The following is a 13861-nucleotide window of genomic DNA, read 5'->3' as shown; positions in this document are numbered from 1 at the left end:
TTTCTCCTCCCTGTCTGTCTAGGTCTTCTCACCTGAAGAACATTGGGAAGACTTTAATTGGAATCACAAGAATTGGGTATAAACTTTGGCTCCGGCCGGGCGCGGTGGCTCAAGCCTGTAATCCCAGCACTTTGGGAGGCCGAGACGGGCGGATCACGAGGTCAGGAGATCGAGACCATCCTGGGTAACACAGTGAAACCCCGTCTCTACTAAAAATACAAAAACTTAGCCGGGCTAGGTGGCAGGCGCCTGTAGTCCCAGCTACTCGGGAGGCTGAGGCAGGAGAATGGCGTGAACCCGGGAGGCGGAGCTTGCAGTGAGCTGAGATCCGGCCACTGCACTCCAGCCTGGGTGACAGAGCGAGACTCCGTCTCAAAAAAAAAAAAAACTTTGGCTCCACATTCACTATCTGTGGGACATTCACTATCTGTGGGCTTCATCTGTAAATGGGTGGGCTGTCTTTGGGTAGGTCACCCAGTTGAAACAATGGATTCCAAGGGTTTTATTACCTCCTAAGGGTTGAATAGGATTATTGTGTGTCTCTTTGACTTAATCAGTCCAATCTTCTACCTCGTGTGGCACAACCCTCACTTCTCAATTTTGTAGTCTATTTCTTTTAGGAAGAGTCAATGCTCAAGATCTATGAGACACTGAAGCATGTTTGCTTGTTTTTCTCAATATATGCACGTTCTGTATATCTCAGCTCTAAAGAACTAAAGGTAAACTCTAATACGAGCAGTAGGAAATGGCCAGATAGGAGGAACATGCACAGTGACCTTGGGCAAATGTCTGAATTCTAAGGCATTTGTGGAGTTTGCTTTCCTCCTCCACGACATGAGTAAATCAGTTTCAATCATCTGTTAGGTTCCTTCTGTATCAGCTTGGAAGTCCCTGCTGGAGGTAAAGGGTGACACTGTTCAATGCCCTGAGAACAGCCAGGAAGAGGCTCAAGTATGTAAGAACAGAAAAGGAAGGTTATGGCCTTTTTACTTGATTCTACATGCAAACACAGGTAAACAGTCATGAGAAAGAAAAGAGGTTTAAAAGAAAACAATAGTGACCTTATCTGCTTTTCCTTTTGGTAAAATACCTTCGTAGGGCTGCTTACCATGTTGTATATATATTTTTATTCTTTCTGCCCGTTATTTACGTACTCGTTCAACATATATTTATTGAGAAGTTTCAGAGTTCTGCTCGCTGTCTCATCTTCCGTCTTCTAAAGAAAATAACAGCACCACCACCCAGTTGTGCTAGTTTTTTGGCTTACCTCCTTACAAGGTCACACTGCTAAAACCCTCACTCTGGCATGACTAATCTGACACAGAGTTTACCTTTGTTCTCCAGAGGTCTAATGAACAGCTCCCTGTATACCACCAGGTGCAGTCCACACTCTTTGTGCTGGCCTTGAGCCCCTTGCCATCTGAGCTGCCTCCCTTGTTCCTATTGTAGCTTCCCACATGCCCAGGCAGCAAGTGACTTGGCTCAACAAACAGCTTGTTGCTGTGATCTGCTTGTTCCTCTCATTGAAACCCTTGAGGCCTTGGGAGGTGGTATAGCATGATGTTAAGAGCAAAGCTGTGAAGTCAGTGGTGAAACGTGGGTTTTACGTCTGTTTTACCTGAAATCCCAACATTAACTGGTTTTGAGAACTTTGCCAAGTTTCCTAAGCTCTCTGATGTATGAAAAGACGATGGTAATCACTTTGCTGAATTGTCTTAAGGCTAAAAGGAGGTAAATTATGTAACTTGTTTGCTTTGAAAATGGATTGATATTTTCTCATGAAATCTCCTTCAGGTGCACGTCATGAACCCTATTCTTGCAGTCCAACTTCTACTCAACTTTCAAAGTCGGGGTTTCATGCAATTTGTGTCATGAAATGTCCAAAAGCAAGTGCTCCCTCAGTTGGACTCTCTGTTATGGCCCATATTACATTGTATCATGTATTTTAGATATCTGTGTTGTTATTATATGGAAAGTAAACATCTTATTTATCTTTATTTTGTCCTAAAGCCTGGCACAGTTGATTGCCTATATGATACGTAGTAGTAAAAAAATTTTTATGAAATGAATTAGTGAATGAATATATAATGTATTAATAAAAGATTTTGCTAGCAATAAATATTTCTATATGTAAGGACCTAATGGGGGCATGCCAGCTAATGAATCTTTCTGAAATAAAACTTTTTGAAAATCTTTCTCCAATAAGATATTTGAGCTCATATAACTGAAAAGAGAATTAAGATATAAAATATATAAAAATCATATGAATCAATAAGATAAAAAGAACTAATTACAAAAAAGGACAAAGGGCAGGAACAGGAGATTTCACAGAAAATAAAACCCAAATGGCCAATAAATATATGAAATGTTGTTCAACCTTACTAGTAATTATGGAAATGAAAACTAAAATAATAAGATAGCATTTCATAAACTGAACACTGTGGAAGTACTTAGTAGTAGTAATGATGTAAGAAATGAGCATTCAAAACTTTAGGTTTCAAATTGATCAAAGTAGATCCCTACAAGTAAATACAAAAATGCATGAGAATAATGCATCTGATCTACCTGTACCAACAGGAATAAATTCAGAAAACAACAGAAAATGATGAAGGTTACTTGCAGAGGTATAGAACAGTGTGATGGCATTTCTATATAGCATCAACCCATACACACACATACACGTACACATACACATGACCATACCTGTATTAGTCTGCTTTCACCCTGCTGATAAAGACACACCCGAGACTGGGAAGAAAAAGAGGTTTAATTGAACTTACAGTTCCACTTGACTGGGGAGGCCTCAGAATCATGGCAGGAGACAAAAGGCACTTCTTACATGGCAGTGGCCAAGAGAAAAATGAAGAAGCAAAAGTGGAAAACTCTGATAAACCCATCAGGTCTCATGAGACTTATTCACTATTATGAGAGCAGCATGGGAAAGATCGGCCCCCATGATTCAATTACTTCCCCTGGTCCCTCCCGCAACACATGGGAATTCTGGGAGATACAATTCAAATTGAGATTTGGGTGGGGACACAGCCAAATCATGTCATTCTGTCCCTGGTCCTTCCAAATCTCATGTCCTCATGATTTCAAAACCAATCATGCCTTCCCAACAGTCCCTCAAAGTCTTAACTCATTTCAGCATTAACCCAAAAGTCCACAATCCAAAGTCTTCTCTGAGACAAGGCAAGTCCCTTCTGCCTATAAGCCTATAAAATCAAAAGCAAGCTAGTTACTTCCTAGATCCAATGGAGGTACAGGTATTGGATAAATACAGACTTTCCAAATGGGAGAAATTGGCCAAAACAAAGGGGTTACAGGGCCCATGTAAGTCTGAAATCTAGTGGAGCAGTCAAATTCTACAGCTCCAAAATGATATCCTTTGATTCAAGCTCTCACATCCAGGTCATGCTGATGAAAGAGGTGGGATCCCAGGTCATGGACAGCTCTACCCCTGTGACTTTACAGGGTATGACCTCCCTCCCGGCTGCTTTTAGGGGCTGGCATTGAGTGTCTGTGGCTTTTCCAGGTGCATGGTGCAAGCTGTCGGTGGATTTACCATTCTGGGGTCTAGAGGACAGTGGTCCTGTTCTCACAGGTAGTACCACAGTGGGGACTCTGTGTAGGGGCTTTGACCCCACATTTCCCTTCTGCACTGGCCTAGCAGAGGTTCTCCATGAGGACCCCATACCTGCAGCAAACTTTTGCCTGGGCATCCAGACGTTTCCATACATCTTCTGAAATCTAGGCAGAGGTTCCCAAACCGCAGTTCTTGACTTCTGTGCACCCACATGCTCAACACCATGTGAAAACTGCCAAGGCTTGGGGCTTCCACCCTCTGAAGCCATAGCCAGAGCTGTATGTTGGCCCCTTTCAGCCACAGCTGGAGTGGCTGGGACAGAGGGCATGAAGTCCCTAGGCTGCAAATGTGGCAGGGACCCTGGGCCTGGCCCAGGAAACCACTTTTTCCTCCTGGGCCTCCAGGCCTGTGATGGGAGGGGCTACTGTGAAGACCACTGACATGGCCTGGAGACATTTTCTCCATGGTCTTGGGGATTAATATTAGGCTCCTTGCTCCTTATTCAAATTTCTGTAGCTGGCTTGGATTTCTCCCCAGAAAATGGGTTCGTCTTTTCTATTGCATAGTCAGGCTGCAAATTTTCCAAACTTACATGCTCTGCTTCCCTTATAAAACTAAATGCCTTTAACAGTACTCAAGTCACCTCTTGAATGCTTTGCGGCTTAGAAATTTCTTCCAACAGGCCTATCCTAAATCATCTTTCTCAAGTTCAAAGTTCCACAAATCTCTAGGTCAGGGACAAAATACTGCCAGTCTCTTTGCTAAAACATAACAAGAGTCACCTTTAGTCCAGTTCCCAACAAGTTTCTCATCTCCATCTGAGTTCTCCTCAGCCTGGACCTTATTGTCCATATCACTATCAGCATTTTGGGCAAAGCCATTCAACAAGTCTCTAGGAAGTTCCACACTTTCCCTCATTTTCCTGTCTTCTCCTGAGCCCTCCAAACTGTTCCCACCCCTGCCTATTACTCAGTTCCTACGTTGCTGCCACTTTTTCAGGTATCTTTGCAGCAACACCCCGTTCTCCTGGTATCAATTTACTGTTTTAGTCTGTTTTCTTGCTGCTGATAAAGACATACCCAAGACTGGGAAGGAAAAGAGGTCTAATTGGACTTATAGTTCCACATGGCTGGGAAGGCCTCAAAATCATGGCAGGAGATAAAAAGGAACTTCTTACATGGCAGCAGCAAGAGAAAAATGAGGAAGAAGCAACAGCGGAAAACCCTGATAAACCCATCAGATCTTGTGATACTTTTTCACTATCATGAGAACAGGATGGGAAAGACTGGCCCCCATGATTCAATTACCTCCCCCTGGGTCCCTCCTACAACATGTGGCAATTCTGGGAGATACAATTCAAACTGAGATTTGGGTGGGGACACAGCCAAACTATATCAGTACCCTATATTGTTTCTGGGTGGGGGGAGACATAATAAGATTGTAAAAATGTAAACAAGAGGGAGTCACATAACATGGGTACCATGGTCTCTCTTGGGAAGGAATGAGAGAGGAAGGAATCAAGAGAGCTGCAACCAGATCTTTGGCTTTACCTAAAGGTTTTATTTTTTATTTATTTTTTATTTTTGAGATGGAGTCTCACTGTCAGCCGGGAGTGCAGTGGTGTGATCTTGGCTCACTGCAACCTCCGCCTCCCAGATTCAAGTGATTCTCATGCCTCAGTCTCCCGAATAGCTGGAATTACACATGCCTGTCACCACGCCTAGCTAATTTTTGTCTTTTTAGAAGAGGTGAGGTTTCACCATGTTGGCCAGGCTGGTCTCGAACTTCTGACCTCACGTGATGCACCTGCATTGGCCTCCCAAAGTGCTGGGATTACAGGTGTGAGCCACTGCGCCCAGCCAAAGTTTTGTTTTTATATTGAGACACATCTAAGTTAGATTAAGCAAAATATGGATGATTAAAAACTAGGTGGTAAATGAGTGTTTTTATTTTATTCTTATTTTTGAAATTAGTAATAACTTCATAGCTTTAAAAATTAAAAGAAATGTAAAATTTCTATGACCCAAAAATGCAAAGAATTGACTTATGTTCAGATATTTATTCCCAGAACTTTCTAGCAATAAGCTCAAGAGGAATGGGGTATGGCCTTTGTTGACCTGTACAGAATCATATTTAAAGTGATATGATTATGAAAATGCCATTTAAAAGGCACAAATTTTGCTTTCAGAAATGCTTCTTTCTGTAGGGTGACCATTGTGCCATTTTTTCTTTTCTACCCTGCACGAATAGCATATCACCTGCTGTCAATGCCTTGACCTTCAATGATAGATACTGAAGCCTTTTATAGAAATACAGAAAAGCAGCTTTCCCCAACGTTTTCTCCCCTACCTTCTCTCCTGGACAGTACTGATGTGGCTGGTTGCCTCTGAGTGACCACTAAGGTCCTATGGAGTAGACATACAGGACCTTCAGAACTGCTGTGGGGGAAGAAGAGAAGGTTAGTTTTGGGAATTGTTTAGTAGTGGGGAAGATCAGGGATGGACAGAGAAGGGGCGTAGAAGTTAAATCTCTCTGAGGTGAAATTTAACTCATCTCATTGTTGAAGTGATGAATGATGTAACGTTTCCAGGTTTCCTCTAACATTTACTGAACACATATTATGGCTTCATGGTTTAGGGGATCTAGGCTTTGCAGATGTTACTCCATTATTTCTCTAAACAACCACTGAAATTGTATTTTTTTTTTGGGGGGGTGGGACGGAGTCTCACTCTGTCATCCAGGCTGGAGTGCAGTGGTGCAATCTCAGCTCACTGCAACCTCCGCCTCCTGGGTTTGAGTAATTCTTCTGCCTCAGCTTCTTGAGTAGCTGGGACTACAGGCATGCACCACCACTCTTGGCTAATTTTTGTATTTTTAATAGAGACAGGGTTTCACCATATTGGGCAGACTGGTCTTGAACTCTTGTACCTCAAGTGATTCATCTGCCTCAGCCTCCCAAAGTACTAGGATTACAGGGGTGAGTCACTATGCCCAGCCAGAGATTGTATAGTTATTTCCATTTTTCAGACAAGGAAACCAAAGCTTAGAGAAGTTAAATGACATGCCTGAGGTTGTATAACATGGGTGGCCAAGAGTTACAGCCAAGTCTCTCATTCTGTTTGGTGTCACCTCTTAAATTCTCCAATTTGATCTGCTTTTCTCTGTTAAATAACAAATCCCTATTTCTCTTTCTAGGAAATGTTCTTCAGTTGCCTGTAAACATTTATTTTGAGAATAGCACTGCACTTTTCCTGCAATGTCCCGTTTGATAACATCAATAGACTCAAATAAAGACAGAACCCTTTTTAATCACTTAAACCTTCGTAAGTAGAGTAGGCAATCAGTGCTAAGTCAGGGTCAGAGCTTTCTGACACTCACCATGTGCATTTTACTGAGGCATTAATAGGAGCAAATCATGATATGATTACCTTTAAATGAGGATATTAACAAGTTCATATTTCTTCAAAATATGTGGTAGCTTATGATGGGATGTTAAGTGGTTTCTAATAGTTTCTTATGATCTGAGATAAAATACTTCTTTCAAACGTTGTCTTTCATTATATCTTCATCTGTAGCTGAGTAACACAGAGAGATTCTTCTCCAGGTCTTGCCTCTGAGTGACCATCTTAAAGGCATCAGTTGTGGTAGTGGGGGCCAGCCATGTTCAGTCACTTAGGCCTGGCTGGACTCACAGGAAATGGGTTGAGGGACTCAAGCAAATGGCTTCTGTTCCTTACATTGTTTGAGGAGTCCTTGCCCAGATGGCTAGGACAGAGAGGACTGGAGAGGAAGGGTGTCAAGGATGGTGCAGCTCCCAGTTACAGATATGGCGGCTTCCACGGAGATCAGGTGGAGTTCTGAGGTTTTGGAAACTACCTGAAAACCTTCCACTAGCTCGTTTTCTTTCTTTCTTTCTTTCTTTCTTTCTTTCTTTCTTTCTTTCTTTCTTTCTTTCTTTCTTTCTTTCTTTCTTTCAAGATGGGCATCTCACTCTGTCACCCAGGCTGAAGTGCAGTGGTGTGATCTCGGCTCACTGCAACCTCTGCCTCCCAGGTTCAAGTGATTCTCACGCCTCAGTCTCCCGAGTAGCTGGGATTGCAGGCACGCACCACCACACCCAGCTAATTTCTATTGTATTTTTAGTAGAGATGGGGTTTCATCATGTTGGCCAGACTGGTCTCGAACTCGTGACCTCAAGTGATCTACACTGGAGAGTGATCCAGCTCAGCCTCTCAAAGTGCTGGAATTACAGGTGTGATGCCCGGCCCTGCTTGATCGTTTTTGAAAAGGAGAAATCCAGGAAAAGACCCGAGGGAGTTACAAGGTGGAGAATGTTGAAAGTATTTCTCAAAATGCTATTCCTCTTCTCAACACCAGTTCAGCATTCTCCTCCAGAGATTTGGTGTCTCACACTGCCTTTTGTGCTGTAAAAGCCAAATGAGAGGCATTTAAATTATTTCTGTTGCCTAGGAAAGAGAAATATTATCCACAGTAACAAAACATCAAATTTTATTATGCACAAGTTAGTGCTATATATTTAGGAGTTTTGCTTTAGAGGATGTAATTTAGAAAAATGGGACAGCTTTTCATTGGCTTGGAAGTTTCTATTGTCAAAACATATTACCAGGAAAGTACAATACATTGTAAAATTATAAGGAACTGCAATTCAGTCCTATTTTGACTTTATTTATAAAAAAACAAATTAATAGCAAATGAATAAAACTTTTAAACCATTATCCGGGTAATAATACTAAACAAAACAACTAATAAAACAGGCGCATTCAAACAGCTGTTTAAGGAAACCCAATGATATTTCATCCATTGTCAAACTTGGCATTTGAGCAGAATAAAGACCAAAGTAAATATTTATTGATTCATGTGAGAATACTGAAAATTTCTCTTTTATAAGTAGAATAAGCAAATAAACCATGATTTATAAAAACCCTGGCTAACTAAAATCAGCTAATGGGTCTATTCAAAAAATTCTTATCATGTAAACTGTGAACTGACAATTATAATTGAAAATTACCAGTTTCTCTATGAATTTAATATACATATAGTTAACCACCTGCTTGACTGTTATACAGAGCCATTTAAACGTGCAAATGGATGTACAAATGTTTGAAGTCTTTTGAACCAAACACATTAATTGCCAGTCTGTGTTAATGGAAACACACAGAATGGATGCCCGCCTCTCTGTAATAAATATAAAAATTCCCTGGGCTTCCGAGTCTCCATACTAAGCACACATGGAGGCTTTTTATAGGAAAAGCTCATTTAGAGATTAAGCCCCTCAACCCCAACCAAATTATAGGTGATAAGGAGACAGGAAAAGTTGTATTGGCCAGATTGACTACAAGCACACTGCATTCCTAACACTGTTCTGTCCAAGTAGGGGTCTGTAGCCCAGATGGCTACAGAATTGGCAGTGAGAAGTGAGGCAAAGTTCAAAGCAAGCACAGGGGCACATTTAGTGCCCAGTTTCCTCCCTGTTGACACCTGGGCAGGTTGGGCAGGTGACCTTGTGCTTTTCCTTAGTGGCCTGAGGACTCCCATCATGACTTCCCCTGGACCTGCCCTCACAATGCAGTGATCCACAGCTAAGATGCTCTTCCTCCTTAGCAAGATATATCAGCCCCCTGTCCCCTGGCCCACAGGCCCTGAGTGTTTCAGATAGAAACACAAGGATGGCCTGAGTGCTCCTCTGCCCAGCCTCCCACTCAGCAAGGGCCACCAGCTGTCCAAGCTAGGGGCCTCTCTGAGGGCTGGTGGTAGGCCCCTCATGCAGTCACTTTTCCATGACTCTCTGGCTATCGGGGTGTAGATGGAGGTGGCCCCAGCTTGACTCTGAGCCAGGGCTCAGTGATGTATGTTGATGCCTGGAAAGCATCTGGAGGCCTGTGGGGTCTGGGAAGACCCATCCTAAGGTAAGAGGGTGCCAGGGAAGCTAAGCTTGGCTCAGTTCCAGAGCTTTAGTGTTCAGAAGGGAGGTGAGACTCTGGATCACCTGATTTTTTCAGCAGCCCAGTCCTAAGATTGTACGTCTGAGTCTTACCCAGAGGAAAATCTGCAAACGAAAAAGTGAAAACAGCAGTTTCTCTAAAAACAACGTAATAGGATGGGGCACAAGAAGCTGTTTTTTTTTGTGGGGAGCCTTTACAAAACAAAATATAAAATCTGCCGGCTGCCGTGGCTCACGCCTGTAACCCCAACACTTTGGGAGGAGCCTGAGGCCAGTGGATTGCTTGAGGCCAGGAGTTCAGAATCAGCCGGTTGTGATGGTGGATGCCTGTAATCCCAGCTACTCAGGGAGGCTGAAGCATGAGAATTGCTTGAACCCAGAAGGCAGAGGTTGCAGTGAGTCAAGATCGCACCACTGCACTCCAGCCCGGGCTACAGAGAGAGACTCTGTCTTAAAAACAAAAAAACAAAAAAACAAAACAAAAAAAACCCAGAAAATATAAAATGAAACAAATCATTCTTCACTTTCCCCAAATCAGTCCCAACCTGGGGTTGTGAAGACTTCAAGACATTAGAGGTGATGCTAGGAAGTAGTGGGAATTGACTTATTCCTGGAGACTTTTAGGAAATTCTTGGGAGTAGAAGACAGACTTTGCGAGAAGCTAAGATTTTTCAAGATCAAGTTGGGGTAAGAGTTAGCAACATGGGGATCTTGTTTTTAATGAACCCAATTCACCTCCTCAGCCTGACGATGCCCGGAAACACCCAGGCAAGGTGAAGCATGAGTTCAGTATTACCTGTCAGATGTGTTTCTCACTTCTGCTGCTGTCTTTCACCTCTGCTCTGCCCGGTTTCATCAGTGTCACACCTAGCCTAGCCTTCAACTTTACTCTCCAGGCTTGTTTCTGAATGAGCTTTAGGTATTATCAAAGGCATCATCCTTTAACCTCAAAGGATAAAGACTCTTCACCAGTGAAGATATAAGAAGACAAAGCCACAGGCTCTGAGGGCCATTTCGAGAGTGCTCTGGGCATCCTTTGAGCACATTCGTGTCACCCTCCTCTGCACTTACTCCTCATATGATGAGCATACCAGCCGGTCCTGGGATTAGACAGTGAGAAGGGCCTGCTTTCACTGGCCACAGGTCACTGTTGACAGAGCCACAGGAAGAAGAAAGAGATCCAGATCTCCTGGGAAATCAGGTCCTCATTTACTTGTAGTCCAGAGAGAGAGAGAGAGCAGAAAATCAAAGACAGCCTGAGAAACATGTCTGTGGCCTCTGACCATGGACACCTGTGCACAGAATACAAGTCCTAAAGGAAATGGTGTACAAATCACGCATGGTCTGGTGACCTCTAATCCAGAGCCAGGCCTCGGTCTCTGGCAGCTCCTGTGGGCAGGCCCGGGGCAGGCCAGGCCTCCGCACAGAATGGGGAGGGAGAGGTCATTAGAATCAGGGGAGATGGGGACTGAACCAGCTGTACTGCTGGTCTTTGTGGGGGATGCCATCCAAATGCCAATGGCCAAAGGGGCCTGAGGTTTCTGGTCCCATCCCAGTGTCCTTGTTTATTTCTGGGAAGACACTCTGCATAGGGACTGTTTAGTGACAGCAGGAGGAATTTAGTGCTAGAAGGCAGCAGGTGATGGAAGCTTCTTGGAGGACAATAGCTGGTGTCGGCAGATGTGGGGAGCAGGGTTGCCCCAGTGGAAGGAATGAGGGGAAGGTGATCAACCATACCCTTTTACCTCAAATTGAGGGGTCCTGGGATGGGGGCTTTCAGTGCTAAACCTGGGGAAACCCTGGGCAAACCAGGACAAGCTGGTGCTCTGGGGAAGGCCAGGGAATCGCTGTGCAGGGCATCAGGGCCCTGGCTGGGCAAGAAGAGAGATGCCAAGTTCAGAACTGTTTAGGTCTTAAGGCATAAAGCTCCTTCACAAAAATCAGATTCAAAGAAAACCCCAGTCCTCCCTCCTTTAACACACATGCACACACATGGGAACACAAACCTACAAAAAAGACAATTTAACACATGCACACACACAGGCACACAAACGTACAAAAAAGACAATTTCCTCTTAGTGAACTTATTTAATGTATGCAGCCCTCATTTCTGCTGATAGCAGCCATTTCTGATTTATTCCTTGCTGTAAGAAATTTCTTACATCTTCCTTCCTCTGGGCTTCCCAGTGTTGGAATTGAAGCTTTGGGTCTCCACTAAGCGGGTTGGTCTGGTAAGGGCTTCTTCCTAGTACAGGCCCAGTCCTCTGTGTGGGTCACCCAGCCCAGGGGAGGCAATGGGTGAGCAAGGCAAGTGCCTAAGTGTCCAGGCTTAGACCAGACTTGGGGCAAGATGACACATTCCAGCTCTCTCCAGCAGCTGCCAAGGAGTCAGTGAAGGTAGTGTTTATCTTGGAGCCAGTCAGGCAATGCTAAAGTTCAAAGACCCAGTGTCTCTGGCTGGCCAAGGCTGGAGAAAGAAGGTTAACATGTGGGTTTCCTGGCTTCCACCAACGTAGTTCTCCCCAGGAGACTTCCCTGTTGTGTTTAGCAACAAGTCTGAGACCATTAGAAGTCTCCCTATTCAATGTAGATACTGTTTTAAACATCTTCCCATTAGCAAAGGGAATTATTTTTGTTTTGTTCTTGGGAGGATAATTCTGGTTGTCTTAAAAAGGCTTTATGAATTTTCTTAAAAACACTGCATTTATCTGACATAATCCTGTCACTCTCTTACAGGAACAGCTGTTGGTGTTTGCAGCCACACATGTTTGAGATCAGTTATCTTTTGACATAATGACCAAGCTTTTTTGTTATGTCAGATGAGATAAAAGTAAGTATTTGCTGCTACAGTTTCCCCTGATAAGCAGTATTCCACTTTTATATAAGAGGGCCAGATGGTTGAATTAAGGATGAAATAACACATATTGAAATTTGCTTTTAAATCCACCTCTGGACACAGAGGTTCTCTTAAGAGAGGTTTACCATGAATCTTTGGCTTTGTCCTCTCCTAATGATGCAGGAGCTATAAAGAAATTATTTAGGCAGTTAGTGAGGGTAAGAGAGCCTTTGTCAAGGTTTCCTTTTTAAGAAAAAGCAGCCCCCAAATCATTTCTTTTCTAACAAAGAGCAGCCTGAAAAATCAAGCTGCTGACATAGAAAAGCAAGATAGAAGCTTGCATGGGTGAATGCCGGTAGCCGTGCCAATGGGAAAAGGCTACCTGGGGGCCAGGCATGTTCAACACGGAGGCTCTATCTTCCCTTTTCTTTGTCAACCACATGTACAGTAACGAAGCAGGCAATATGGCGCTGGCCAGGTAGAGAACCTAGCTGCATAATAGAAGATTACGGTGGGCTGGCCAACTTCTTGCACTATGCAAATGACACACCTGGTCTGACCAATCTCTCGTACCCTATGTAAATCAGACACCGCCTCCTCAAGCTCCTGTATAAAATCCCATGCATTTCACCACAGAACTGGAAGACCTACTCGGGAGCTCCTCTGTCTCTACAGCAGAGAGAGCTTTTCTCTTTCTTTCACCTGTTAAACCTCTGCTCTTAACCTCACTCCTTGTGTGTCTGTGTCCTTGATTTCCTTGGCGTGAGGCAACGAACCTCAGGTATTATCCCAGATGAACGATGCCACTTCACTAAGGAAGATAAAGGAAACTAGAGACTAAGCTCAATATCACACTCCTCCCATGTGTATACACACTTACATATACATCTTTGTTTTAATTTAAGCAGGAGAAAGAAGTTAGGAAAGTGTTTATGTTCCTAAGCTGTTTTTCCATAATCTGAGCTTTGTTGGAAGTATTAGAACAGATCTGTAGCAAAACTCAGAAACTGTGAACCCTCAGTGCAGTTTCTCAAATGTGCTCACATGTGATCCTAGATCCATCTTACACCTTGCTATTCCAGTTTAATAGTAGGGTATTGAATCTGGCTTCCTGTGCTGCAGTGATTTAGAAGGTGTGTGAAATATGGAATTGTTTTGTTGGACTCTTCCTTATTCCTTATCTGTTTACCACCCACCAATACAGCAACTACTAAAAATAAGGCTAGAGCTCTGTGTTCTTCCAGTAGTGAGATGAGTCAATGTTGATAACATGCCCTCTCTTGATTCCCAGGTGTATAAACAATGAAATTTTTGATGAGTTTTCTTGCCCAAGGGGTGAAATCTCCAGCCAATAAACAGAGCATCTATCTGTGTGTGAGTGCATGTCTGTGTGCACATGAGTGCATGCCTTGTGTGTCCGTGTGTGTGCATTCGTGTGCTGTGTTTTGAAAGAAGCTAATTAAACTGTAGACACTAA

General features: G+C 43.4%; 1 long non-coding RNA gene across 1 annotated transcript in view; it reads left to right on the top strand.

Annotated features, from left to right (window-relative positions):
• Positions 1-2205, top strand: part of LOC144329736 (uncharacterized) — a 29652-nt gene extending 27447 nt beyond the window's left edge. The window contains exon 5 of the long non-coding RNA XR_013395368.1: positions 23-2205. This is a non-coding gene — a long non-coding RNA (uncharacterized LOC144329736). The remainder of the gene's footprint in view (positions 1-22) is intronic.
• Positions 2206-13861: the final 11656 nt, after the last annotated feature.

This window comes from Macaca mulatta, chromosome 7 (assembly GCF_049350105.2).
Source record: "Macaca mulatta isolate MMU2019108-1 chromosome 7, T2T-MMU8v2.0, whole genome shotgun sequence".
NCBI classification, from domain to species: Eukaryota; Metazoa; Chordata; class Mammalia; order Primates; family Cercopithecidae; genus Macaca; species Macaca mulatta.
The sequence above is the reverse complement of the archived record's forward strand: the minus strand, read 5'-3'. Positions and strand labels throughout refer to the sequence as shown.